This window comes from Triticum aestivum, chromosome 7A (assembly GCF_018294505.1).
Source record: "Triticum aestivum cultivar Chinese Spring chromosome 7A, IWGSC CS RefSeq v2.1, whole genome shotgun sequence".
NCBI lineage: Eukaryota > Viridiplantae > Streptophyta > Magnoliopsida > Poales > Poaceae > Triticum > Triticum aestivum.
Genome location: NC_057812.1, coordinates 516,780,322 through 516,784,947, shown reverse-complemented (window position 1 = coordinate 516,784,947; position 4,626 = coordinate 516,780,322).

The window sequence follows — 4,626 nt, the reverse complement described above, 5'->3', positions numbered from 1 at the left end:
TCCGAGAAGGAGAATAAGCGGCTTCGGCGCGGCATTTTCAGTAAGTGCTTGAACGAATCCTTTTAAAGGAATTCGGCGAAGAAGCCGACTAACAGCGTTATGTCTGTAGGTATGCTAATGGGTCGTCCCGCGGAGGAAATGCCCGGGTCTGCGGGTGATCTTCTATCCGAGCTGTCACATCTGCACGAACAAGTTTGTTAGGTGATGCAAGGTGTTGCCCAGGCTTTGTGGCCATCTGTCTCCCTGCCAGAGGGCGTTGCAGAGCTTACGGAGAAGCTCAAGGGAGCACGGCGGCGCCTCCGATTATGGAAGATATCGGCCTGCCGACAGGGTGCCAGAGAGGCCTGGGCCATGGTGAAGACTCGGTATACCAAGGCAGACCCAAATCACATGGCCGAGGTCGGACCTGTGGGGCCCGACGGAAAAGAGATCCCCGTTAGCTTAGTTTATGGGCAAGTAGAATTAGCCGCAAAGTATTCCCAACAGGATTGTAAGCTAGACCGCCTGTTGGATGGTATAGAGGAGGAGTTTAGTCAGTCTGCATGACTATGTAATTAAAGTGACATGTATAATGCCTTCTAGCCGGATTGTAGATCATTTGTCGTTGCGGACCTTTTCGCTTCAACCTCCGGGCCCGATAGTCCGGAGTGAATCCGAATACCCGCTCAGTTATATAAGAACCGGGGTATGCGTGGAGACCAGGCGTAGGGGTCATTAGTGCTTTATCAGACAAGTGCCCAACTAGTTATGTTATATTACATGGGTAGTAAGAAACATCTTCCAGGGAGAATAGTTCCGTTAAGGGTTCCTTTCCCTGGGTAAGCATGCCCTAAAGTGCATGTCCGGACTGCGATAAGAAACGCAGAAAAAGCATCTGGGGGCAGATATGGACAATAAATAAAAATCAGCTTTTGTTCACCGACCGAATATTCCCTTAAGAACGCTAGCTTTCGGCTTCACCCAGACTGAGGTAACATCCGGCTGACTCGGCGGTAACAATCGCAGAGGTACTCCCCTTATGCCCTAGCCGAATTAACGGGAACGTAGGGCATAAATACAAGGGCCATGCAACCCAGCTTGGCCAAAACTTAAGTCATATCGATGCATATAATGGTGAAAAAAGGTACATGTGGAAGTATAACACATGTGTTGGGCGTGAGGCCCGGGTAAATAATTTAAGCTTCTGTGAAAGAATCCCCAGGTATGGAGGGTGCGGCTAGCGCATCTGTAATGTACAAGTGAGGCACAAGGTGACCCTTGAAGGCCTAGAGAAATAATAAGAGAAAGAAAGAAAGGGAAACAAGACAGATGATGTATATGCAGAAAATGGACAAAGGGAAGGGACTAACATAGAGTCCGGTGCTAGGCGTAGAATCTTCGGAGCCTGGCCGCGTTCCATGGGTTCGGCTCGAGTCGACTAGTCGATGCATCCCGCAGTCGGTACGCTCCACCGGTCAGAACTTGGTCAATAATGAAGGGACCTTCCCACTTGGGCTCGAGCTTGTTCTTTTTCTTGTACGGCAGGCGTAGAAATAGTTCGCCAACATTATAAGTTTTGGCCCGTACTTCTCTGCTTTGGTATCTACGAGCCTATTGCTGATAAAATGCGGAACGGGCTTTGGCTACGTCGCGCTCCTCCTCCAAGGTGTCCAGACTGTCCTGCCGATCGAGCTCGGCTTCTCTTTCTTCGTACATGCGCACTCGAGGTGAGTCATGAATTATGTCACAGGGCAAGACTGCCTCTACGCTGTACACCATAAAAACGGTGTATATCCGGTACTACGATTTGGCGTGGTCCGCAGCCCCCAGAGTACGGAGTCGAGCTCCTCTACCTAGTGCGTGTTAGACTCCGTTAAGGAACACACTAATCTGGGTTTAATGCCGCTCATTATAAGACCGTTTGCTCGCTCGACTTGACCATTGGTTTATGGGTGATAGAATGAAGCATAATCGAGCTTGATGCCCATTTTGCTGCACCATAGTTTTACCTCGTCGGCCGTGAAGTTCGTGTCGTTATTACTGATGATGTTGTGGGGGACGCCGTAACGGTGTACAACCCCGGATATGAAATCTATCACCGGTCCGGATTCGACTGTTTTAACCGGTTTGGCCTCTATCCATTTGGTGAATTTATCCACCATGAGCAATAAGTATTTTTTCTTGTGGGTTCCCCCTTTAAGGGGTCCAACCATGTCAAGCCCCCAGACCGCAAAGGGCCATGTAATGGGGATTGTTTGGAGGGCGGTGGGTGGCATGTGGCTTTGATTTGCAAAGAGCTGGCAACCGGCGCAACGTTGGACCAAGTCCTGTGCATCTGCCCGGGCCGTTGGCCAATAGAATCATGTACGGAAGGCCTTGCTTACAAGAGCCCGGGCTGCGGCGTGATGACCGCCGAGTCCGGCGTGAATTTCTGCCAAAAGATTCCGCCCTTCCTCTTCGGAGATGCACCTTTGAAGGACTCCGGTAGTGCTTTTCTTGTACAATTCTCCCTCATGGACCCTGTAGGCCTTGGATCGCCGCACTATGCAGCGTGCCTCATTTTGGTCCTCCGGAAGTTCCTGTCTAGTTAGGTAGGCCAGGAATGGTTCTGTCCACGGGGCAATAATGGCCATTATTTCGTGGGCTGAAGGTGTTATTTCGGTGGCGGAGCCTCCGATTGTGTCAGAGAGTTCGGTATCGGGTATTTTGGCCGGGTCCGGACTGTTGTTACCGGTGTCCCCTTCCCATGCTACGGATGGCTTGAAGAGCCTTTCCAGAAATATGTTGGGGGGGACCGCGTCGCGTTTTGCGCCGATGCGGGCGAGGATATCCGCCGCCTGATTGTTTTCCCGAGCCACATGGTGAAATTCGAGTCCCTCGAACCGAGCTGACATTTTTAGGACGGCATTTCGATAGGCCGCCATTTTCGGATCCTTGGCGTCAAAATCTTCGTTTATTTGGGATATTGCGAGGTTTGAATCCCCACGCACCTCCAGGCGTTGAATGCCCATGGAGCTGCCATCCGAAGACCATGCAACAGAGCTTCATATTCGGCTGCATTGTTGGAATCTGTATACAATATTTGTAGTATGTACCGAACGTTATCTCCGGTTGGGGACATCAGGACGACGCCAGCCCCTAGACTGGCCAACATTTTAGAACCGTCGAAGTGCATGATCCAATTGGAGTATGCGCTGTACTCTTTAGGGAGTTCGGCCTCCGTCCATTCGGTGACGAAGTCGGCCAGTACTTGCGATTTAATGGCTCGGCGAGGTTTGTATGTTATGTCGAATGGGAGGAGCTCAATGGCCCATTTGGCAATCCGACCCGTAGCATCACGGTTGTTGATAATATCATTAAGTGGCACTTCCGAGGCTACTGTAATCGAACACTCTTGAAAGTAGTGTCACAGTTTCCGCGATGCCATGAATACCGCATATGCTATTTTTTGGTAATGCGGGTACCGTGATTTGCATGGAGTGAGGATAGTGGATACATAGTATACCGGCTTTTGAAGAGGGAATTTGTGTCCGTCCGCTTCCCGTTCGACAACGAGCACCGCGCTTACAACTTGATGAGTTGCCGCAATGTACAACATCATTGGTTCGCCGATGTTTGGTGCGACCAGGATCGGGTTGGTTGCCAGAATGGCCTTTATTTCTTCCAATCCGGCTGTGGCCGCGTCCGTCCACTCGAAGTGTTCGGTGCGTCGAAGGAGGCGATAAAGGGGTAAAGCCTTTTCTCCCATGCGGGAGATAAAGCGGCTTAGAGCCGCCACGCATCCAGTTAGCTTCTCGATTTGTTTGAGGTCTGTTGGGGTAGCCAACTGTGACAATGCTCCAATTTTGGCCGGATTAGCTTCGATACCTCTACTAGAGAAAATAAATCCCAGGAGCTTTCCGGCTGGTACGCCGAAAACGCATTTTTCTGGATTGAGCTTGATGTCATATTTTCGGAGGTTGTCGTATGTGAGCCTCAAGTCATCTATCAAAGAGTCGACGTCTTTGGTTTTGATGACCACATCGTCTACGTATGCCTCTACTGTTTTGCCAATTTGTTTCTCCAGGCATGTCTGAATCATGCGCTGATATGTTGCCCGGCATTTTTGAGCCCAAAAGGCATTGTGTTGAAACAGAAGGGACCGTATGGTGTGATGAATGCCGTTGCGGCTTGGTCGGACTCCGCCATCTTGATTTGGTGGTAACTAGAGTATGCGTCCAGGAAACACAATGACTCGTGTCCTGCGGTAGCGTCAATGATTTAATCGATGCGTGGGAGGGGGAAGGGATCCTTTGGGCAAGCTTTATTGAGGTCTTTGAAATCGACGCAAAGGCGCCAGGATTTGTCCTTCTTTGGTACCATCCCCAGGTTTGCTATCCAGTCCGGATATTTTATTTCTCTGATGAATCCGGCCTCCAATAACTTGGCTAGTTCTTCTCCCATGGCATGTCTCTTAGGTTCGGAGAAATGCCGAAGAGCTTGCTTGACCGGCTTGAATCCCTTTAGGATATTGAGGCTATGCTCGGCCAGCCCGCGTGGGATTCCTGGCATGTCTAAAGGATGCCAGGCGAATATGTTCCAATTCTCGCGCAGGAACTCTCGTAGTGCGGCGTCCACAGCGGGGTTTAACTGTGCCCCGATGGAGGC